The sequence below is a fragment of the Lepisosteus oculatus genome, chromosome 11 (genome assembly GCF_040954835.1).
Source record: "Lepisosteus oculatus isolate fLepOcu1 chromosome 11, fLepOcu1.hap2, whole genome shotgun sequence".
Taxonomy (NCBI): Eukaryota; Metazoa; Chordata; class Actinopteri; order Semionotiformes; family Lepisosteidae; genus Lepisosteus; species Lepisosteus oculatus.
In genome coordinates, this window is record NC_090706.1 from 6,314,835 (window position 1) to 6,341,150 (window position 26,316).

General features: G+C 38.5%; 1 long non-coding RNA gene across 2 annotated transcripts in view; it reads right to left on the minus strand.

Moving 5' to 3' along the window:
- The window catches only part of LOC138241784 (uncharacterized), a 264,964-nt gene that overhangs the window by 234,131 nt on the left and 4,517 nt on the right, over positions 1–26,316 (minus strand). Inside the window, exon 1 of one of the 2 annotated variants that reach the window (XR_011191060.1) lies at positions 18,974–19,038. The exons of the other annotated variant lie outside the window; for it this stretch is intronic. This is a non-coding gene — a long non-coding RNA (uncharacterized lncRNA). Of the gene's footprint in view, positions 1–18,973; positions 19,039–26,316 lie in introns of those variants that run through there. 2 annotated transcript variants of the gene reach the window in all.

The window sequence follows — 26,316 nt, forward strand, 5'->3', positions numbered from 1 at the left end:
CAGGCAGGGTGGAGCTGAGAGTCGTCTGGAAGGCATTATAGTAAGCTACATCACTTGCCCCCACCTGGGATTGAACCTGTTGGTTAGGAGTTAGACACCCTCGCTGTCTGAGCTACCACGGCTCCTACAATAACATGAGATAAAATAAATGCCATTGTATTTACAGTGCATTTGATACAGCCTTATATTACAATACTACAACCAGGCTAGTTACAAATACATGGACAGTATATGTGTATATTTTGTTTTCACACTAGTAGTAAAATGTCTGATTTCAGTGTTGTATGGCCTTCTGATGTCTATTCGAATTCGAATGTGATGTGGCTCTCGTACATCGTGAGTGAGAGGAGTCGAAAGAGACTTTTTGCTCCTGCAAGACAGAGTCAAAGGATGAAAGTTTCCCAACACAGTTTAACATTGGCAGCTAGCACAGAAAAGCGGCACGGCAAGACTTTTTTCTCTTCGTTTTTCCTTTCATAAAACCAATAATTCTCTCTTTTGATGGCACATGGATTAATACAGAGTTCTCCAGCTGAGCTAACAATAGAATCTGGAGACGTTATGGTCCTTGGCACAGCAGAAAAAGAAAAGCACCAAAGGAAATCAACAATATGCACTTTTTCACAATATGATATATTGAGTATAACTGTGCAGCAGTCAATTACAAAAACCTGTGAGTGGAGATTGAGCCCCAAGACATTTTTTCTTCAAAAGATTTAATTGTATGGATTTGAAACAACATCTCGTAAGTGGAGTCAAACCTAAATGCCTTTCGTGTGAATGCAATCCAGTGTTTGTTTATTGTTGTGAAATCTGTGGTATATAAAAAAAAGCTTTTCAACAAAGATGAAGAAACAGAAAGGCCATGCAGTGTTGTTCATAAATAAGTGCTGTTTCTTGCTTTCTTTTGTAGTAAGAGAAAGAGCACATACAGTGTCTTTGTATTGCCAATGGAATAGACTAAATGATTTGCTAAGCAGGGTGGTGATTCCTGGTATTGGCATGCTCAAGCAAAATGAAACCTCACTTAATTTCAAACTCATCACCTTGATTACTGACCAGTGTTTTGGGTTTTTTTTAATGTTCTCATAATTACTCCCACATATCAGTCTAATGACATTGAATGCAGCACTGTGGCTTTCAAAAAAGCCTCATTAACGTTCGTAAAATGATCAAACTGCAAGCAGCTTCAAAATAAAAAGAAAACTCCAAAACGTTGTGTAATTTGTATAAGCAAACCTGGTCAACCTGATTGTTAACACATTACATTTTAAAACGGCTTAGAACTCAATTGAACACCATCCAAATGACTGGAGCTGTATCATCTTAGGAGAGGTACCAGGTAGTACTAAAGCACTAAAGCAGTCTTTTCAAAAGTTTACTGTGGTTTGTCATGGTAAAATCAGAGCTAACTATGTTTAAACTAAGTGAAATCATAGCAAAAAGAAATTATTCTATATTTTACAATATAATAAGACAGAGATTTTTCAATAAAATTGAACATGGAGAACCTAGAAAAAGCAAATGAGTTTTAACTACAGCTAAACCAAAAGGAAACTGAAAAAAATATAAGACTAAATTATATTTAGACCACGGCTGCTTTCCTTACAATATTTGAGCCACTGATAATCATGATGTCACTTATGAATGCTGACCAGGATTCTAGCACTATATGTATTTGCTTCGTTATGTTCTATATTGACGGTCATAAGCAGCTTAAAGGCAATAGCAGCAGCACCACTGCTAACAGCACAGCCTGGCACACTGTCACTGGTCTCACACAACAGGGCCTAGAACCTAGTGCCTCACTACTTATCTCACTCAGAGGTTCTGAGCCTAAGATACACAGTGTTCCACAGAAGGTCACAGGGAGTCACAGAACATGCACAGGAGAAGTCTGACCAGCCCTTGTAAGTGCTACATCAATAACTATTTATAGTAAACTCCAACTTCCCCATAATCCTTTGATAATTTTGCATACAGTGCCAAGGAAGTGGACGAGCACCCTGCTCCCAAGCTGCAGCACCAACTGTTCAGTTTTCCCTTTGGCACTACATTCTAGTGTTTTCTTCGTACCAGTTCTTCTCATGGAAACACATTTTTTGGGTTAATGAAATCCATAGATGTGTCATCGTATTTCATAAGGGCTTCAAGGGAACCTGGATGAACACCTGAATACATCTGTCTGAGTGCATATTACTACATGTTGCTTTCAAATTGAAGTAATCAAATTACTACTGGAATACTGGAGTATTGGATCTGATGAAATTAGACAAAATATCAATAAAATATATCACTTTATTCTTTGTTCCTGTAATCACGAGCTACTGTAGATTGTTTTACAGGTGGGGCTTTCAATGTATTGTTCAAATTCTTTATTCTGCAAATCAACAATCTTCCCAGGGGTTTGTTGAATGTACTGCAAATTAAACATACTGTAGATTGTGCAGAAACACAACAACATTTTGTAAAGTGTAATCAAGAATGCTTGCTTTATACCAGGCTATTCCAGTCCCACACTGTCAAGATTCTGTAGGTTTTAGAGAAAAAATCTTATTTCAATTCTTATATATATAATTGGTCCAATTATATTTTTTAAGCAGTGAGATGGAATGAAAACAAGAAAATCATACTGCACTTAGACTGGAAATATCTAATATAAAAGTCTTATTAACCTGGATAAAGTACCTAAAGTAGATGACTAGCCAACCTTCATGCAAAGGAAATCTGACTAAAACAAGTGAAATGCAAAAGCAATGCAATACATGTACAAGGCACATTGAAAAGAGAAACAGCAATAAATCACATTCAGCACACAGCACTACACCCTGGTAATGGACACCACATGAGGAAGGAGAATCGAATGTCTTTGTAACCCTTCTAATCTATTTGTGTTCTTAAGCCATACCTGTAATTAAAACTCCATGAGCAAGTAGTGTAAAAGAACCTATATACTGAATAAGCTGGCAGCATTTCTGGATATGCAAGAAAGGCTTCTCTACTGCCTTGTGCCCTTGTATCCTTGATATTTTCTTAACAGCTGAAGACGTTCAGCGACTAGAGGCTATCGGGCTGCCACATCAATATGAATGTAAAGCCACTAAATTTATTGGAGGCAGCAAGGCCATCTGGCAAAGCTGCTGGACCTTTGGCAATAAAGTATGAAACACCACAAAGAAAGTTTGCCCCAGCCTCTCCGCTGCACTGGAGATGTCTGACAGGCTGAAATGACAAGTATATTTTGCCTGGATTTTAATGAGACTGGGACTGAACATTAAGGTTTTAATCTCAAACAGAGAGCAGGGAGCATTAGGAGATGTCTGCTATGATTGAAAGTAATGGGATATTGTAATGAACTGACACAAAGTGATATTAATGGGGGATCTCATCAAAAAAGGGGAGTTTATTGTGCACATGGGTACTTAAAGGCGTAGTGGTCACATTCAAATGAGTTACACTGTGAAATGTATGCAATTACTTAAAAAAAATCTTAGATGAACCATTACTTTCCCAGTGTTAAAGCAATGTCCTTTACTGTTCACATGGACCCCTGTTCAGATTGATCAGGAGGGCTACAGGGTATGTTTGGGACATTGCCTGAGTTTTGTCATGGGTGTCTGCATGACACACATTTATAAAATGCTGTCCCAAGGGTCAGTTCTGTCTGTCATTACTTTGGCTTTGGGCATCTGAAAAGAATCGCATGACTCAATTACCTTCAAACTCTTGCCTGGCAACATTCAACACCACATTGAAAAGTTCCATACTGGTTTCTATACAGTAAGTGTCCCATTGTCCAACTCTTTGTCATAGAATGAGATGAGCTAAATGTTGATGGTTTATATTTAGCAGTTGCACATGAAATTACAAAAGATTATAATACAATAAAGAATAGCAACGGTACTACAATATATTCACCCCTTTTCACCCCAAAAACATTGTCAAAAATATTTTATACAGCATATATAAAAAATCGAGCTGCAGAACTTTGTGATTAAGGTGCTTCATTGTCATTCTCGAAAATGAAGAGAATTAATCCCTTGATCATGCGGCATCAAAGACTGAATTTTAAAAACTTTTTACAGGCATGTGCAAATGGTACTAACACTTCCCCTGATCTCTCAAAAATGCACTGAAATAACTCACTAGGGCTGTTTGGAATGAAAGAGCTCTCCATAACATTATTTTATGCCATCGATGACATACTGTAACATCGATGACATGAAACTCAGACTGAAACTAGAGCAGACAAGTAAGTGTAATTAATACTACAAAATGCAGAAATGGGCCCACCCCAGGACTGTCTAATTCAGCCCATAGCGTCTGTCGAACCAGTATGCCCCCAATAAATCCTTTGTGATCTTAAAATAATGAAACAAGAAATGCCAGGAACACACCCTTCAATAATATGAAATTTTTTATGCACCCCTAACAAGTATTTTGACTGTTGAGAACAGATGGGTGTGTATTACTTACTTAATTACTTACCTGTAATGTATGTGACATTAATTGTCCAAGGAAGAAAGCAGAGCAAGGTACAGTGTGACCCCACATTTCATAGAAAATGGGCATATATGCAGTACAAATAATATACTTCTTGTTTCTGTAACACGTATTGTTTTTGTTGAGATTTATGAACTAGCAGATTTCCCAGGTTAGATGTTTACAAAGTTGAGAGAACATCTGTGAAAAATAATGAATGTGAATGAAAAAAAACATTTAAAAAATCAGAAAAGTATAAGAAACAATCTTGCTTTAAATCCTTTTCGTCTCCCATAATAATAAGGACATTTGTTTTATTCATCAGGAAAAGCTGCAGTTGCAGCAATACAGTTTTTCATGTTAAATTTGTACATACTATACTACAGGTCGGGAAAGGCTTTTCTCCACCATATCACATACATACTATATTTTACTTTCACCATGCTGCTGCTGGTAACTCCAGCTCTCAAATTTCGCTCTCACTCGACAGATTTCAAGCTGCAATGTCTTAGGAATGAACTGTACATTCGCAGTCTGTGTCCCTACATTTGATATGATGTTTAGTGCTGTCAGCCAAGGTCAATCAAAGCAAAGCTTTTTTTTAATTAATTAAGATTAAGGCATGATTATGGAACAATGGTTTGCACACCGTCATAATTTACAGTATATGGAAAGAAAGTGTTATGTGACACTAAATTTATCAAACATTCGGTTGCAAAAGCTAGAACTGTTTGAATTTATAATTCTATATAATAGAGTACATCCAGTATGGCAGTTGCATTTTAACTGAGGTACAGAGAATAAATAATGTTTTTATAGAACTGTCATTGCTGGTCTTATTCCCAAATACAGGATCTGTACATTACTATAATATTGGAAATGAATATATTTCTGTACTTACAGTATTTTATGTTTTTCGAACATTTCCATGCAAATAATGAGACATAATAATAATCTGATTTATAGAATAGTATATTGCAAGAAACCAATATTTCAGAGTTCATTTACTAATACAGTTATCCTACTAACTAAACAGGCAGTGTCAGCAAGAACAAACTCCTGCCAAGGTGTCCAAGAAGAATTGCCAGTGCACACTAACCACAAGCATAAGGGCTTTTGATTGATTAAAGAATCTTGTAAAGCAATCAATAGTAATACATGAGCTCACTCTGAAGAATCAATACCTCACAAATATGATTTTTTAATTGATTCACAAAGAAATTTCTAAATAAAGATTTTCTTTCCACAACCTTACATCCAAAGTGCAATATTGGCTGTCAAAAAAGGTTTTAGTCAATAAGAAAATTGATCCATTGTATTTTTTTCCCTTTTTTTACATTAGGAATCTTTGTTACATGAACCATGCACGATGGCCTGTCATTTTGCATTCATTTGCTTTATTTGATTGAGTGCTGGGATTCCATGGACAAGACTCATAAGAAAGCTAACAGCTGAAAGAACTTCCCTTCCCCTCTCAGCACACCTCAGTCTCCTTGCAGGTGTATCCTCCTTTTGGGGGTGAATTTTAGGAAGCATGTGCATAAGATCATTCTTGACCTCTGACCCTTGTTGAGGTCAGAGCTTTTGTTGGGGGATGGCCTGTGTTGGTCCATTTTGTTGGGGGATGTGAGTAGCAAGGGAAGATCAGTCACTCCTCTCTTCTCTGCAGTCCAATTCAGAGACAGCCCGGTCAGCTGGGAATCCTTTTAATGGTTCTGTACACCGCAGTAAGCAAGAAATGACTGTGAGGCATGGTAGATTTCACAGGCAGAAAGGAAAATGAAAATACAAATGGCATAAAATACTTTTTGAATACATCCATATTGGTTTTAGTAGAGAAGAACATCTAGATGTGATGAACATTCACATATTTTCATCTCTTTCATCAAACTCTTTCTCAGAGATTGTAGAGCGTTAGCAATATACTCACATACTCAGCAAATCAGAGGAAGTTTTCTACTCATCTACTTACAGATCTATCTATATGTACTGTATATCTGTCTTTCTAGCCATCCATTGACACGTGCATCATTTAGATATGCTATATGTAGTACTTTTAACAGTGTAGTATCATAACAGATACCACTCGCAGTACTTCAAGTTTGAAATTTGTGATTTTATTCATGTATCACCATGCTGGTTGCTCATTTGTCTTTGAAAAGCAGAGCAGGAATTTTACAGAAGGGAAGCCAAGTATAGCAGGTACAAGCTCAAGTAATTGTCTCAGTACAGCATCTGACAAGTTCATTTGTATATAATTACTTACACTGCTCGGGTATGAAACAGACATTTGTCACTGTGACACTTGCATTTCCATCTCAGATTAATATATTATATCCCCTCTTCGTAGTACCAGTCATTAATTTTTCTCCACTCTTCCCACACAGGTCCAACCTGTTCAGTTCTGGATTATACAAAACACCTTGTGAAACTGTGGGAACTCTTTCTCAAAAAGAGACTTAAATTAAATCTGCACTGCTACTACAGTCAATGAGCTTTACCCAAGCTCATATGTCATGTTTTAAATCAGTAATGGGCAATTCTAGTGAGAAAAGCTGTCAGGTCAGGGATGGCTTCAGTCAGAGTGAGTACATTTAGTCTGCTGCAGTATAAACCATAAATTTCTGACCACTGTTATTCTTGTACTGAGAATGAAGAAACATTATTCCGCTCAAGTATTGGCTATGAAAGCTAAGTGATCTCTCTACAAAGTGCGTTTTCAGAAACAGTTAAAGCAGGAGTTAAACTTTTACAATAAAACCACAGGCTTAGAATTAAGTCTTAATGAAAACCAACTGCATAGCTAAATAAACAAACTACTGTAAATGAAATAATGTATAGAAATATTACCCTTTAACAAGACTGAATAGACATCTGTGTATAATCTGACTGTGTACTGGTATGCTAAACATTTTTTTGAAGACTCCAAGTATAATGGTGAATTAAGCAAATATTAAAAAACGAAAGTAGATAAAAGACAAAAAAGAAAACAAATGCAGTGAAAATTATCACACATTTGAGCTCACAAAAAGAGGACCAGGAGGAACAGGGAAACAACCTGTTTCCAGTGGGCCTTTTTATTTCATCATCAGATTATATAAGATCACTCCTTTGATTTTGACTGTCTAAATACAATGAATGAATGGGAAACTAAAATGTTACGTTTAAAGTAATTATAATAATGAATTTAAATTACTACATTCTTTCTACATCCAGTACTGTCACCATCCTGCAGCAATAATGGGTAAGAAATAGAAAAGTCTTGACGATACAATTATAGCGTCAGTGTGTTTTTCTTCAGATGACAATTTCACACTCTAAACCAGAAGTGACCGAAGGCAATATAAAACAGTATGAATTAAGTCTGAACTCTTCTGTTAGGAATTTGAATCAGAAGGATAAAAGGAATCAGTTAACAATAATATAACAACCATTTTTTTATAATCTAGCCTCCTTTGATACACTTTGTACTGTGCTTATGAAATTAATTAGTTGTTTTACTTTTTTTTCTACACATGAAAAAAATGGATTCTCTTCAGCACAATCACTTCAACCAGTCCTGCAATAATTTAAGATGTGTAAAACTGTTTGGCATCTAAAGTTCATTAAACACAGTTCTGAAACGTTGCCAGTGATTGCTTTCCTCCAGCTCAAAATCTCTGGCTTGATTGAATGCCCAGAATCAGTTAAGTCTTGTTAACCTCTGAGCCATTCCAGCTTTCATTAAGTGAAACTGCTTAATCACTTTCTAATGGACACTGTTCTTGGGAAAGATATGATTAATACAAGTTTCAAGCAACAGTTACTGTGGAAGACCATCTTTATAACGTTTTATAGTTTCCACTGTGCTATAGCAAATATACAGAAGCTTCATAAATTAAATACGCACAGTACACATTGCAGATTGTAAAGATACCAGTCGATAACAATGCGCTGGTAGCAAAAAATGCAAAACAGCCATATGTCAGAAAGAATGCCACTTGCTCAGAAAGCTGTCATTGCTAGAAGCAGGATTCATACCCAATTAGTATTGCCATCATGCAGTTCATGTTTTGGAGGAAATGACTGTCACCAGTAAACAAGTTATCCAGCAGCTGATAAGCATTTAACTTGGGATTCCAAGATGAAACCGACAAACATAAACATTAGGCACTAACTAGAGTTTTATCATAATGATCCTCTACAGTAGATGTGGAAAACAGCAGTCTTTGAAGGCCAGATGTCTGTACGTTTCAGAGATATTGTGCATTTTTCTCTTAACTAATTAAAGGTTTAGATAATGACTGCAAAATTATACTTTAGAGTTCTAACAAAATATATTTTACCTCCTTATCCAGATGTATTTTGACACCTAGTGCAGGGTCTTGGAGGCCTACAGTTCTGCTGGCTTTCATTCCAGCCAAGTTTAATTACTTAATTGAAGCCTTAATCGAACTAACAAGGTAAGTTAAGGTAAGGTTCTACTCAAAGTTCTGGAATTTTACGTTACTTATGAAATGCTCCAATTAAAAAGCTCCAACTTGTTAAAGAGCTGAGAAAATCAAACAGTTTGAATAAATCCTTTTTACTGAGTCAGTTAAGGCTTCAGTTGTGTAACAGAGCTTGGCTAGAACAAAAGATGGTCAATGTGCAGTTCTTCAAGAGCAAGACTGGTAACCCTGGCTCCAGCACACTGGACAAGACTTCTTGTCCGGTTTTCTTGCCATTAAAGATCTTTAAAAACGTCCACTAATATATCACAGCAACAGTGATTGTGAAAGCCCAGAACTACAAAAAAAGCAAAAGAAAAAATAGCAACTCCTTTTGGAGGACTAATTATATGTTTCCCGAATCCCAATTAAATTAAAAACACTCTTTTGTCTTTAACTTCTCCAATTTAAAAAAGCCTTATTTTTTCTTTATATCCTTAAGTCGGTGAAAATGCCAGTTTACAGGGAACCGCTTGGTATAGAACAGCAGACACCTGTGCTCAATTAACTCAAGAAAACTTTACAATTGGTCTTAATTACCTCATGGCCCATTGTTGGGAAATGTATTCCCAGACCCATTCGATAAGCAATTACAACTTTACCCCATATTTGGTCACAGTACGCTTAATGTATTTAATTTTTAAGGGAAGCTTTAAATTTCTGTCTGGTCTGAAAGAATCCTGGCAAGGACTCTTAGCTCATTTACCCTGTTTCTGGCTATACAAAATGCACTAAGAGGATGAACTCTGTTCCATTTGTGATGCAGAAAAGTGCATGAACTATGGTGAATTGGACAGAAAAGGATACACTGTCGTGGACATGAATAATACTGTCACTGCGCTTTCAGTTTTGCTAAACGGATTCAATGCAGTGTCCATGGCTACAAGAGGTTTTCTTGTTTTGTTTGTTTTCTGCTTTGCTTTTGGGCAACATTAGTGTTCCCTTCACGTTTCCTCACCAAAGCAAGGCGCAAAGAAAAACAAGTCTTTTGTATATCATTAATCAGATTCCCTGCTTTCCATTAGATCTGGAACAAAGAAAATGACTTTAGCTGTCACATTAGCAGGAGTATTTAAAATAACATTGTCATGCGTAAGTCTTAATGGAAACTGAAATGCAGCTTGGTGTTCATTGGACAGAATAAAATTTACATTAAGCACATACTGTATACTATCTCACTTATTTAGATAAATAGTATAATAAAACCAATCTCAGATTTAGAATTTTTACTTCCATTGTACCAAAGCTAAACGGTAAGATGTTTATTTTTTTTCCAATAATTTTTTGTACTTGGGATTCTTGCCATCTACTTGGATCCATCGTCTATTCCTACCATAGATGTTTGTTTAAATGTTCTCCTTTCTGCTCATGCTTTTATACCAGAGATACAGTGCCTTTTTGTGATTTTTTTTCAATTCATCAACTCATTCCAGAAGAATGTTAAGTGTGACTGCTCTGTTCTGAGGTAGGTGTCACGGATGTCGGAAGGGACGAACCGTGGACAGGCAGGAGAGTGGAAAAAGACCCATATGCGTAGCGGTGGAACGGGAGATTAGCCCGGGCTCAGCAGTTCAGGAGTTGTATAGAAACCAATGCAGCAGACGTGGGGTGACCTGGATGCAAGGCGGGTGTCACGCCCTCTGCAGCCAGGGGGCGCTCCTTCTCTGTCCTGTCCCTAGTTTCCGGTCTGCTGTCCTTCCTGTCCCTCTCTTCCTTGGGCTATATATTTCCGGGTCTTGCACTCTGTCCTCGCTCAGCATTGACGTTCGGATGTCCTGAGACCCGCCTAGCACCAGGGAGCCCCACGTCCGCTCCCTGAGGGCATAGGTTTCAATACGGCATTCCTGAACTTTTTGCACTAATGAGCCCGGGCCAGAAATATAGCCCCAGACAGAGAGACATCGGGAGCACAGCAAAGCACAGGAAACTAGGGACAGGACAGAGTAGGAGCACCCTCTGGCTGCAGAGGGCATGACAGTAGGTTAAAGGGGTTGGCCTGTGTGCATGTCATTAATAGACCCTCCTGCATAAAGATTCATAATCATCTTGCTCGCATATTGTCTATGTAAACCAACTTTGGGTGTTGAGATCGATTGCATGTTATTGCAATCAAGTTTTACATTTTATACAATGTTCTTTATCACTGTAGCGATCCTGTGTAGCAATACTTGCTGTGAATCTATGCACACAGTTTTGTTGTTATGCATCATGACCAGAGCCTTCTGTGAGCATTTCAATTCATGAATCCACCAAAAAATTGTAGGGTTGGGTGCACAAAGCTCATGGCAACCAAGAGTTGACTTACTGCACAGTCATGTAGCTGTAATATTGATTCACTCAATCCATGTGTGAGCATCCGTATTGTTTTCTCACTGGTCTTTTCAAGGGAATTTTACAATTTTGCTTTTGATACAATTCTCAACTGGACAAGTGAAGCTAAGACAATGAGGATCCTCTTATCTGTGTCATTAATATGTTTTACAATTAACTGATTAAATTTGCTGGATAATTAAAACCCATTTTCTGCTTCCCAATCTCCTATTACAGGAAGAACTGGAATACTACTATGGTGTTAACAGCTCATCCTCTGCCTGATTTTGTCTTGTTGTCCCTCAGTTCCTCTCAGCCCTGAGCCAAACAGCAGCTCCTCAAACAGCAATGGCTTCTACCAAAAACTTGCCTTGCCATATCAGGGGAATTCAACAGCATCTGGTTTCCTAAAAGACTCTTGTCATTTTTATTACAAAAGCGACTGAGCCCTGTCACAACTGACGGCAACGAAATGAATCAACAATATGCTCTTTCCCCCTTTTCGCGAGGATCCATAAGTTTAAGTGAGAAATGCCATTTCACACTATCGGCACAACTTGGAGTTAGTTTCCTTACAGTACACAAAGGTCCTTATTTTGGATCTGCATACGTACTGTGCTGTACTGTTGGTGTGTTGTGGCTCTAGTGGCTACAGCCCACACGTCCACCCTCCTGCCTCCTTTGCACTGACTGAGAAGTAGACCAGACCCTCGGAGCACCTGGCTGTAACGCGAAGTCATACTTTGGGTTATTAAAGCTCTCCTAAGCTCGTCCTCAGCAATCCGGGCTTCGCGTCACCCAACCACCAGCCAGTGTTTCCCGGCGGAGTCCTGTCTGCCTCGTTCCTGTTTCCCTGCCTGCTTGGGTTTTCCCCGTCGCTCTCCCATTTCCTGACATGCCCAGACGTCGCTTGGGGGGCCCCGACTGTTGCTGTGCTCTCCAGGACAGATCCGGCCTGCCGAGCATGTCAGCGCAGCTGGGAACTCTACATTGCTTCAGGTCCTCTATTGGTGCACTCTTTGGGTCTCTGTAGTTGACCCCCCACACCCGACAATGTGTACCCAGTCCTGCCCAGACAGCCCAGATCGACCAGCCCTGCCCTGTCTTTCCTTCTCCCTCCTGTATCCATCCGGCACAGCAAAGCCGGTTCTGGAGCCACTCCCCTGGACTGTGACACCCTTGGTCTCGGGTCTGTAACACCTCTTTTCCCGCCTACACCATCCTGTTGGGCGGCGTGGTGTCACAGCTGTAGCTCTAGCTTGTAAATGTGTGTAAATCTTTTTCACAGTTTTTCACAGATATAAAGGTTGGTATCTTTCTTCCTGCTAAGCTCAACAAGTTTAGGATAACAGCACTACAGCGCAGTGGCATCTTGGAATTTTAAATTAAAATGAAAGAGACAACAACGCATAGAAAATACTGTAGAAGGAGCACAGGAAGATGTAGCACAATGGACCTGTTTGACAAAACAGGAGAATGTTAACTGACCTCTGGTACAGTATGTATCCTGCCAGATTCTGCTATTGCAATGTAGAACCTCTCCCTTATACTGTAGGCACTAAGACGTCCATTTGAGACTCAGTCACTTTTATTCAGTCATTCTTTAAAAAAATCATCTAAGCTCCCAGCTGAGGGACCAATTAAGACAATAAGTGCTATATTGTAAGCACAAAGCCTGTTTTATTTAGTTTCTTTTTAAAATGTTTCTATGGTGTACCCCTGATGCTCACTTAAAATCACTCTATTTCTGTATGAGAGCTGTACCACTGTTCCTTAACCTGCTGTTCTCATAAATACATTTCATTTAGTGACTACAATGAGTTTAGAAAGAACCGAAGCGGTCCAAACAATGCTGATAAAGGCAGCCATTCATACACATATGTTAAAAATAATTATTATACAGTATGTGAGAATTCAGATTCAAGTTAGGTATCCAAATAGGTAGTTACTCATATGCAAGCTCCCTTCAGTTTATCTTGAAATTATTCCCTGTGCTTTTAGGCAGAAATCTGTTCAGCTTACTTGAGGTTAGATGAGGCCAAAACAAAATGTAGGTGGTTATGTTGACATTTTTTTCTTCTTAATATTAGGCAAAGTGTTTACAACATTTAGAATATACAGCACTTGTGGGCAAACTACAGCCCATGGGCCACATCTGGCCCGCCAGCCAGTTTTAACTGGCCATTCAGGTAAAAAGTAAATAGGTCAGTATTCGCCATATTCCATTTTGTTTGGTGTTGTTTTTTCTTACATTTCATTATTTGTGCCTGGCACATTGGCACACAAACGCTTTACCACAGTGATTCCAAATTGTGCATCGCGCCACCTTGGGAAGGCATCATTGTCGGTCAGAGGCGTCTCTTTTATTACGAGCAAAACCTGCTGTTTGTGCACACAGAATGTACAGTATGAGGTTCACGCTACCTAGCGAATTTGAAGGTGCTAGATTGTGTCACATGACACTGGCCACAAGAGCCAGCAGTCTGTAAGCAGCGTACCAGTTGACCGCGTCTTCAGTGTTTCATGTTTTCAACCTTGAACTAATAAGCCTACTGTACTGTATGTTGGATTTTAAACTTATGTAGGCCATAGGCTATCTTTAACAGCAGCCTGAAGTAGCCAGCTACAGTATACTGTTTCAAAATGTTATGTGGCCCTTGGGCCAAAAAAGTTTGCCCAACCCGAATATATAGTATACCAAAGAGTCCAAAAATTAAAAAAAAAAACATTAGTAATCAAGAATCAGTCCAAAGAAAAGTAATAAGGCACATTCTTGGGGTCAAAGTAATGTCAAAAATTAACAAGTTAAAAGAAATGAAACTCTCTAGCCTTGAAGAGAGGAAACTAAAAGGGGACTTAATTCAAGTCTTCAAAAGAGGTGACAGGGGCTGCTCTGCCCTCTCTAGGATTTAATCACAGCTTCACGGGGGTTACCCATGCTTCAAAGCCACACAGCACTACTCCAGAGAGAAGAGAACTCTGCTACACCAAAAAACAGGTCTCCTGCTGTGGGAGAATTCAGAGCTATTCAGGTTCTAATGTCACCTTCTGAAGCAACTCAAAACCAATGAACTAGAACAATTATATTGACGGGAGCTCAAGCCATTGAAATTCTTCCAGAACACAAGTGTAAACTAAGGAAAAGTGCATTGAAGAATAGGACTTAATGGGAGCCTGGAATAAGATACAGAACTAGTTAGTCAGAGGTGGAGAACCCTGGTTCAAGCCCCACACCTCATTGTCCCAGGTTTTTACCTGCTCAGCCCAAGAAAGAAACAGAACCAACATTCCAGCACAATTAGTTGTATTTGCCTTATCAGCGTGCTACAAAAAGTGCATCTGAGCAGATATTTTTTGTACTCATCTTTTAACTGCCACTGATGACCCATTATGTTATTTCATAAGACCACCTGTTTAATGACTGGTGCATTAATAATGTGTTCTGAATCACTCTTCAAGGTGTGGCTTTCACAAAGCACCATTTGACGTACATATACCGTAGTACTTGTTTAATTAAATGAGCCTGAAACGAATTGGATCAATCATATATATATATATTATTTTACAGAGATCAGGGCAACGTTGTTACTCATGAAATGAGAAATTACAGAAAGACAATAACTAACTTTCCTTAGTTATGAAGCAAAAAGCTGTTATCTTTATTTTTGAAACAGAAGGGAATTGCTCATGACTGAGAACAATTGTGTGACTCAGTTTAGCAAAAACGTGTGAAGAAGATGCCTGACAATTCCGGTACTAAGGGTTGACTGTTAAGCTGGCAATACAGTACTATTAACAGCAGTGATTGCAGTGATGCGATAGAGAGCACATTCTTCACAGTTCTTAGAAATATGCAATGTTGAACTTACATGTCACCAATGTTAACATTTCTCCTTTTCCCTTTACTATTGGCCATGGAATTTGTATTTTCCACTTAAATACGCCAGAAGTCGATTTCCTGAGCATCAGTAGGCTGTGTTCTGGCTAAAACAGCATCAACAACCTTTAGATAGATGGTTTCACACACTTGCACATACTAGAAAAAATGAACACTCCTTGCCTTAATCTGGCAGAGTGTTATAGAACATAATCCATCACCAAATTCAATTATCTTGGCAGCTCATAAGTGATCTTGAAAGATTACCCACCCTCATTTTTCACACTCCGTGAAAGATCCCCATCTTGGATAGTGTAGCTCAAGGACCTTTGCACATGAAAACATTGCTTCAGAATAGATGCACCGCAAAGCCCGGCCTTTTATGCGATCCTGGCTTTAAAACCAAAACAAATCTTGCTTAAAACAGAATATTCTCACAGTACCAACCCACTTCTGACAAAATCTTCCCTACTGCCCATTGATTCACACTTATACATACAAAAAAGACGCTAATCAAACATGTGAGAGTGCGTTCTTCAACACTACCCAATTATATAATTATCGAACCCATGACGGGCCAAGTGATCTACCTACAGTACTTGTATTTCAGGCCCTACTAGGTGCCCTCTAGTGGTAAATCCATGGAAGTGACAAACCTCCAGCCTACCCCACTCATCCTAGCGTTAATCCCGCATCAGCAGGGTCTGCTTGTCGGCTCCACTTCATTTGGTTCAAAGAACCTCAGCTCAAAGATTTTGAAAACCAAATCTTTGAGCTGAGGTTGCCATTAAATGCGACCGAGAACACTCCAACCAATACGTCGCTCTGCCTGCCGTCGGAGGGGGGAGGAGAACAAAGTAATGTAGCCAATTCATAGAGGGGGATTATTAGGAGGCATGGGAAATTTGGCCAGGACACCGAGATTACACCCCTACGCTTTTCAAGAAACACCCTGGGATTTTTAATGACCACAGAGAGTCAGGACCTCAGTTTTACGTCTCATCCAAAAGACAGCGCTTGTTTACAGTATAGTCCCCAACACTATACTGGGGCATTAGGACCCACATGGACTCACTAACTTCTCTTCCAGCAGCAAACTTAGTTTTTCCCAGGAGGTCTCCCATCCAGGTACTGACCAGGCTCACACCTGCTGAGCTTCAGTGGGTTGCTAGTTGTGAGTTGCAGGGTGACATGGCTGCTGGCATAAACCTCCAGCCTACCAACACACCTAAAAACATGTTTGGCTTTTGCAAGTTTCTCTTTCTATAAGACAGATATTGTCAAACTTGTTAATGAGATATCAGTTTTACCTGGAGGAAACATAAAATACACATGCTGTAATTTTATTTTGTGTTGTTGTTCTTGTTGAAAATGTAGGGAAGTCAAAGCAAAATGCATGCAAGAGCAGAGCAAAAGTGTTTTGTGCTTGTATAAAGTCGCTCAAACATGCATCCTATCTTTCACACTTTCTGGCAATGGTTCTAACTCGAGAAAACAGGCCCACAAGTGAGTTTACAATCCGTCTTTCTCAGTCTCCTGGTGTGATTCCTAAAATAAACATCATCTATTTCTGACAGTTTTAAGACCACTCAATTTTTTGCCTTTATCTTTGTAAGGAAGCTATTAGCTTATGTGTTCACATTTCAGAACGTCTGTCACTGAATATATTAATTTAGTCTCTCAACACCACAATTTTTGCTTTATCACAAAACAAGTTGTGAATACAGTTCATGAACACATGCTGGTTGTATACAAAAACATTGTACAGTACTGTACAGTATGTGTCCTCCTCAGAACCTTCATGATGCTTTGCAATAGAATGTTCAATGATGTCTGTATGTAGTGTTCAGAGACCTAACAGCCTCTTGCTTTAGATATAAAACGTCAGCATTGAGCAACACTCACTATTCAGGAAACAGCACTATTCGGAAAAAGAAGAGACTGACTAAAGTGCAGTATGTTCATCTCAATTTGGATTAGGGTTAAAGTTGCAGTAGCCAGTAAACAACATTTACAACTGTGGTCACGTTTATTTCAACCAAACAGAAGACAGATACCAATTCTTAGCTTTGAGAACCGGAGTATTGTATTGATCAATTCCTTTCAGTCTATTCAACAAACAAGTTCACAGGCGAACACTGCCAAGCTTTGCTGTCATAATCAGGTGGGTGATATCCAGTTAGCCTCTACTCTGGCATTTGATGGAGAAGAAAAGTCACAGGAGGATGTCCAATAGCTAGAACTAAAGCCAAACAGTGACCTCTATTGTAGTATATCAAAAGAGAGGTGAAGACTACCATAATAGTACAGTCATACTACAGTAGATGGTATCCTTTTCATAAAAGGATATGAACCTCCGCTCATTAACAATTAACCTCCCCTTTCTCAGAAGTGAAATTTCTGTTCACAGAAATTTTGACAGAGTATTCCATTACAGTGAGAAGAAAAGTGTAAATACCTGCAACTGGTCATGCTGCAGTTATACTGTATATTGCAAAACCATACCCTTGCTTTTTTTACCCGAGCTCTAAGCCTTGAAGAGAGCTGACTCAGGCTTTGTAATAATCAAGTCTGCAGTAAATGAACCCATTCTGCGCTCAGCTCTACTACAGAGCATGGCCTCACCTTGTCAAAGCACACAAGGCTGCAATGTGACATGGGAAATATTATGGACGGAAGCTTCAGGGGAGAAATCAACAATGACAAATATCTTACATGTTTAATAGCATTCAGCATAAATTAAGCATACAAAATTCCATGAAAAGTAAGACCAGCCTTCTGGTCAGCACAGACACATGACGGTTTTCCCTGCTCAACTCTGTGAAAGAAAGTGGAGCCAGTTCATTGCTTTTTTATAGATCCCCAGCAAAGATACAGTAGCTAAGGTACTGATGTCATGACAGCCTTCCTCAATAGCTAGGATGGATTTGTGACATCATGTGGGGATGAGAAAAAAAATCCACAGGCAAATCACCCACCAGAATAAGGCACACCAGAAATCAGCCCACTGAAATAAAGCACACTTCAATATATCCGACTGGAATAAGGCAGAAATGGTTAATAGTCCACTGGAATAATATTAACAGGGAATAAAAGTCAGACGTATAGCTATGATTATATTAATATAGGTGCTTAACTAATCTGATGCATATACTCAATTATACAATGTTTTTTTTTACTTGGCCAGCTATAGTTCAGGATGTAATTTTCTGTGGGGCTCTTACACTCAGTTGGGTGACATGCTTGTGTAATCAAAGCACACAAAACAAGAATAGAGCTGGTAGAATTCAATTGCATCCTGAAAAGTAAAAAGATATGTTATTTCTTCTTTCATTGAACTGTTCCGGGTGGGGTTAATCTCTGCTTTTCCCTTCACAGCTTCACACCCATGTTTTAGCCACTTTATCCACTACAGGGTCGCAAGGGAGAAGGAGCCAATCCCAGCAAACAAGGGAGGCAAGTCAGGATGCACCCTGGATGGGATGCCACTCCATCACAAGGCACATTTCGGCAGGTACAAGCCCCTACTCCAGGGACAATTTTCCCAGAAACCAATTAGTCTACCAGTATGTGTTAGAACTGTGGTCGGAAACTACTGTAGCACACCCAAAAAGCACCCACATGAGCACAGTGAAGAACAAACTCCAGGTCTGTAATTGAACCCAGCGCCCCTGTGCTGTGAGGCACCAATGCTCACCACTTCACCAATATGCCACCTGATTGCTATATATAAATATAATTTATATACAACCATTATTTTACAGCACTAAAAAGATCAAATGGAATCCTGGACGGGAATGAACAGGGACATTTTTTAAACAGATGTTTGTCATACCGCAGCACTGTGTTGTTTTCATACTGCATCACGTCTTGTTTCTGTCCCGCTATCTCCCCCTGGTGTGGGCTTGACGTAATGACACCTACAAGATCCAGGTGGTGTTTACAGGAATTGTTTTGCAGAACGTTCAAAACGTTCTCGAACTAAGCTCTATGAATAACACACATATGATTATCAGAGAAAATTACATTTTAATGCCGTTCCTTATTTGACTGTTTTCAGTTAAAATATTAGCTTAATGCACTACGGATTTCAGAAAGAAGGAAAGTAGAATGATGAATATAGGATCACCAGGAATGAGTTTGTCAGAAACAGAAAATGACAGAGGAGTTAAATTCAATGTTTATATTGATCTGTTTATTAGATTTTACATTCTCAATATGAGCACTTTAGCATTTGACTCTTCCAATGACAACAGCGAATCCAAACTCTTCAGAGTCTTCCTGTACCATCGGACAGGCAGCTCCTGACCTCTAGTCATCTGCCTTAGAAGGGGAATTAATTGCTCATTTCCCACCCACCTAAACTCTGCTGAGCACAGGGTCAGAGTGTCCTAAACTCTGGAGGAGGGGAGCTCTTGTCTGAATTCACATGGGCTATTGAATAATCACTGGGTTAATACATGGGCTGATCCCTGGTCATGAATCATAAGAGAGAAAAGGGCCCCAGAGGCAGCAATCAAGGCCACCCCAGACACTCCTCCGATGAGCCTCGCCCAGTTTTTAAATTCAGCAACGAGCCTGGGGCAGACACTCCATTTATGTGCCATTTCCATTTCAGATTTCTTTTTCATGGCTTATTGGCTCCATTTTCTTGTCTTCCACATCAAAGGCCTCTTCAATCATCTGCGTCCATTAGCTTACCTGCTCCTTGGCAAGGTACTGCTTTGGCCAGAGGCAACCCATTCTGTACGCAGGCATCTTTGTATAATGCACAAATCTGAAATTGTGTTTTTGTCCCACAAAGATCTTGGGAACCTGGATTAATGAGCTTCTAAAAGCCACCACTGACATCGTCTTCCAGGTAAAGCTTTCGATGATCATGCTCATTGGTAAAGGTAAACCCAAAATAACATGTTGTGTGAAGGCCTATCTCTCCAATAGAGGCATCCGAATATAAATCTTAGCCTTTCACAAATTATTACTTTGTATAATTTTTTGTATAGAAAACATTCTGTATTTTTTGTGCTCAAAATAAGAAAATGTTTCAAAGATCAGCAGATCGGGACATTCATTTTCCATGTCAGTGCACGAAGGAACTAATACTTCTCACATAATGGTATAGTTTTACTTGTATGAGACTTAGAGAAGAACTACTCCTAACTGTGGGGCTCGTGCTATAGAAACACAATGAGAGAAGTGCATTCATTTTCTCTTTAAGGAGTCTATGTGCAAAGAAATAAAGACTTGATACAGTTTAGATAAACATTAATTCAAATTCAGATTCAAATTTCATGAAACTGCAAAGATCTGTTCTTCTAGTACTTCTTGTCATTATTATTATTCAAAAGCTAATAATGGGGGTGATGTTTACGATGTTATGTTGCAGTTCATCTATATCCTACAGACTAATTGAATGGTTTCACTTCCTTTCACCACCAACAATGCTTCATAGACTGCATAAACTCCCAAGCTTCATGCTAAGATCACCTGTCTTTTAGAATGAGATTTGAAATGGATGTTGTTGATGTCTTTGTCAACACATTTCAAGGCCTCAATCAAAATCCAAAGTACAAATGTCATTAAAACACATAAGCATATGAAGGTTCCCTCTTTTTAGTAGAGGTATTTGCTCTTGACAGGGGGGATGACTCGAACAAATCTTGTTTGTAACAGATAACGTTGAAAAAAGTAAAATCTCTGTATCTTGACAATTAGATCTAGGTCTGTCTCATTAAACATGCTCTATACGTCTCCAAAGAAATTATTTTTCCCCTAAAGTTTATTAATGATGCTGTGGTAGATATATTTATCAGTTGAATTGCACACCACAGATTGCACCACGCTTTTTTAAACTTGTGTTTATGCTTCAGTATTGCATTCAGACAGTCATATACATTTTTGTTTGTTATTCAGAATTCTGCACCAGATGCAGCTCTGGGTCAATCTTTCACATTGTGTATAGTGCGATTTTACTTACAGATTTAAAAAACAAATGAATCGTGCAAAAGGCCTGAAAGGTAAACTTCCTTAAACTCTAGTAAACTAAAGAAACATAACAGAAGGAAAGGGGTTTACAGATTTTTTTGTTTTGAAGAAGTGACAAATCGCTTAAGGCTGAAACGTCAACTCCAACAGCAGTACAAAGAATTTGAACTGGGTGTTATTTCATTGTGTTTCTAGACACATGAGGGATCTGAGCACATTGTGTTTTCATCAGCCAAGGCCTTTCCACTCTGCCAGCCAGCCAAGTGTAAGACATGCTCTGTATAACTGTGAAGCAGACACGCTGGTTCCAATAAGCAGCACAGGCTCACACTGACAAAGTTCTTGCTGACTTGTAAATTATTGAGGGACTAACTTTCACTGTGGCACCTTGCAAAGCCTGAACACTCTTGCGCACGCCTGGTGTTTCAGTCTCATCCCACGGTATCATATTCAGAAACAGAACTGCTAATATGAACAGATAATCAGAAAGCATTGCCATTGAATTTAGTGAATAATACACTGCATTTAATTAAAATAATCACCGTGAGTTCTGTAGTATAAGATGGGTGGAACTGTCAGTTATTACAGAAGGGGGATGACACAAAACTGGCATCAGGTCCAGAAATACAATGTCTGCTGAAGTCAATGATTAGGCATCAAGATATTCAATAACTATAATTGGCTTTCAAGATGCATTGATGGCCACAGCGCATTTCCTCAGCTTTTTTTGTAGCCGAGGGGATAACTCTTACTGATCTTTAGGCCACTAATGCAAAATATACACAAACACTTTAGTTCATAATTGATTTTTAATAAAGCGGACTTTTAGCTTGTGAGCAGCGAATGCCCTTTCCCTCAACAATCATAATGTTACTGCACCTTTGACACAATTTGATATTGCTCTTGTAGGGGGCGGCGATATTGCAGGAAATTGCAAATCGCATTGTTGTTGACTTGAATAGAGCATTGCAGTGGCGATCATTATTCATCCTGGAAAGTCACCTGCTATACCACATGTGGCATAATCTTACACGGAATATCTTATTTAATCTGAGTTTGCCTGAGCTCATTTCATTGCACTACAAGTAGGGAACATGGAGAAATGAACATGCAGGCAGTTTAATCATACAAAAGCAGTAATAATTTTCTGGATGAAATGATGTATTACATGGCATCTCCTGCAATCCAAAACTCAAGGCTGTTCATTAGCCTTCAAAGTTTGTCATATTTATGTTTTTGTGCTTTTCTATTACTTTTGACTTATTACAAAACTAAATATTTTAATTGTCCATATACATTTGCTCATAATGGCTTGCCAGGTTATTATCAGCACACAGCAGAAGTATATTTAAAGATTCTGATCCTAACTTTAGTCTTAACTCTAATCCTGACCTTAACCTTACCCTAAAAATATATTATGTACTGTATGGTGATATTAGATTAATTTACAAAAAGTAATAGAAAAAAATATCAGCAATACGAAATTCTTTCAATTGCATATTGAAAAAGAGCCACCATCACATTTTTCTGGTGTAATATAATGTTGCATTCCTCAAAAAATCAAGATTGATTCAGTTATTATTCCCCCAGATCACACAGAGGAAACTGAAGCATCTGGTCAGCACTATTTCTCCTTCATTATCCAAGTGATGTTTTCCTACAGACATACTAGGACGATTTGTACAGGAAATTAAAACTGACTGTGTAATGAATTAAACTCACACAAATATAAACAAAATCCAAAAGGTATTCAGATAGCCTATGGAGAAATACTGTAAAAGACATTCAGACCTGAAAGCAGCACAACAGTGCAATTCTGTTTTCTAAACAGAAATATGATATTATGTGCTGTTCCCCTGATGAAAGGGATTATGTAAAATTCCTTTTCAATGCAATTGCCTGCCTTTTGCAGACATTTCACTCTTCCCTTTATGATAGTACAACATTTAAGGGAATAACTGAAACATCAGATGAAAGATAAATGTATAATTAATCTGGTTATAGTTCTGCAAGGTCCTGTTCTGCTAGTGTGAGGATATTTGCTCCTGTATATTACTATTTGGAGATGTTTATCTGTATTATGTGATACATTCAAATCCATCTTTTTTCAGATCTGGAAAACGTGCCTTCCTCAGGCACCAGTACTGCATACAATCTGCTGTTGGACGGAGTTCCATATTAGCAGTTGCTGCCAGTGCAAGACAGCCTCTATGAAGTTAGGTGGAAATACGCATAGCAAACAATTAACAACACACAAAACTGCAGGGCAATGAGATAATGGAAGAGAAAGCAAGGAAAATTAAAGGTTTTGTCCACCTGCCTCACAGTCATGAACACTCAGCTGAAACATACCAATGTTGTCATCTACTGTATATAAAGTGCAACAAACCTACAACCTACTGTATTATCTACTATCTCCCTGCATAGCTGTGGCAATGATGACTAACAATGTTTACATTAACTATTTTGCTGCCTACACCGAATAAAACACAATTTTTTAATTTTGTTTATTAGCCCTTTAGGTTAAGTGATTGCAATTTTTGAGCAGTTTAAAACTCGTGTATCCCTTTGGTAACAACATTCACTATTCAAGTTTTCGCAGTGCACTCTGACAAGTTGTATGCCCTTTTGTCATGCCTTCAGGGTTGATCCAGAGCCAGAAAGAAAGGCTCTTGAGTCACAATGGACACTGGAGGTTGAAACAGCTCTACAACGTCATTTTAAAATGTGAGGACAAAAATAGGGGAATATTTGAAACTACTGTATTTTGAACAGAAAAAATAGAATATTACTTCTGAGTTATGAACAGATCTGCTTTCCAGAGTATTTACAGTATGTTATTTATTATATTTTATCTCCTGGGTGAACAATTGTTAACCATATGTTTTGGAGTTTGAAGAATCATTTTTTTATGCATTCAATAATTACAGAATAGGGGAGGAATAGGGCTGCTGTTAGTCACAGACCCAACATATAGCTTACCTCCTGAGATACATCCCCAATTACAATGGTGCACCTGGTGTTCCTATTGTATAAAACAGATGATGAAGTGGGGAATATTATTTATAAAATAGTACAATAGGCAAATGGTTCTACAGTATGTAACTCAGGAAGAAAAACACTTTAAAATGTAAGTGGCTTTCTATGCCACACACTAATGTACACAGCCCAGCTTTGCTATTATTTCAATCCTGTGCTGGACAGTGCTTCCTAGGTAGGACAAGGACAACATATGCATAATGTTCAGACTGTTAACAACAATCTTTTAATGCTTGCAGATAATTTTAACTATATGCATACCTTATGAAAAATTCATTTTCAATCCCCTTGAGCTGACGTAGTGCAAACCCTTATCACTGTCACACAGCTCAGACAAGAAAGGTGTTTTAGAACTTATATCTGGGGAACTAGTGCAACAAAATACAAGAGCATTTAAATAGTGACAAGAAATTACAACCAAGCTACAAGAGTATCATTTTAGCTCATGGTGCACCTTGCTAGTATAGCAAAGTTCGCAGTATGAGCCTTAAAAAGGTACTCTTTTCAAGCAGTCCATTAAATAATCTTCTGTTTATAAAACTCCCTGTTTTTATTATATTGTTCGTTTTCATGTCTCTTCCCTGCAGATATCAGTTAAAATGAATTCTCAGAGATGTAGTATCTCATTTGCTTGGCTTGACCTGCAGCACTAACTGAAATCAGTAAAGAGGCACTGCAGATTGAAAAGAGAATACAATGCAGGTGCAATTAATTACGTGTAAATTACGTCCACAGTTATTTTTAGGATGAAGCACAGGCTCTTAATTTGCTCCCAACTCATTTTTTCCGATTTGCCAGGCTTATATTCCACAGAAGAGTGTTAAACGTCAGGAGTAATATGTGGTTAGGGAACAAGGGTCTCTTTCAAATCACCTCTTGATATCTATTACCGTACCATATGTGTGTATCACTCTGCTCAGGAATAAATCAGTCTAACTGACAACTATGTATTAGCTTTCCAATTCATTATGAACGGCCAACATATATGTGGCTTCACAGAGCCATGACCTTAAGGTTGATTTCTTGTGATGTATACGTGTCAGGGAAGGTTATTCAATTGTCAATATTTAGTCCCTCTTCTCTCACTTAATGGACTTCTGAAAGGCACAGAAACAACTGGCTTACCTGGCATGAGAGAACAGGAGTGGAAGCCTTAAGGCAAACAAATGAAGAGGCTCTCTGGACTAAGGATTTACCCTTCATCTCCCAAATCATGTGGGCTATAAGGAATTGATTCATTGAATGTACATCCATATTGATGCTCTTGGGCCTGAGCTTTAATAGGGAAGGAAAATTTAGCTTTTTTCCTCTAATTCTTCCAACATGAGTGACAGTTCAAGGAATTAAAAGTCAATCTTTCGGCCACCTATCTTTTCATCAATAAAAGTTTAAATAAGGTATCATTTAAGAATGATTTCCTGTTACCCAAATGACAAAAGTCACTCTGTTCTGCACATAAAATAGAATGCAATATACAGTACTATTTTCCAGGATTTCTCTTTGTTTTTTGTCTCTGTGGAACATCAATCGGTAACAAAGGCTGAATAAAATATTCTGTTAGTTTTAATTCTGCTTTCAGTTTCCAAGGCCTGGGGAGCCATAAGTGATCCATATTGCAGTGAGTAAAACAAAATGTTATCAAACAAAGCCTTCAGAGAAGGAGATGCACAGATTTAAGGACATGATCTGGCTTTAACATACAAGTACTTTTCTTAAGGTACTGTACAACAATCTTTTAAACTGAGCCTGATATTGATGGAGGGGCGCTTGAGCGGGCAACATTGGGAACTAAACTGGAAAACCCTGCATTTATCTTTCGACATTTGTTCATCAGAACAGTTGTTACAAATGCCCTTGATATTACGATGTACTAGAATTATGATTGCACTTGTTGATAAGGAAGAGGCTGTAGTCAGTTGCAACGGTGAAATCCTTACTCTCTAAAACAGAGATGACTTTAGCTACGGAGATCAGCCTGCACTCTAAACAATCAATTTCACTACTTCAGCCACAAAGAGAAGCCGTTAGATAACAGATTTAAGAAATAGCTTTCATAATTCACAAAGGCCCTTTCATTTCTTTAACTTTATTATGCGATCCAAACACATATTTTCATTTATTGTTGCAAATTCGTACTAAAACATTACATTCCAG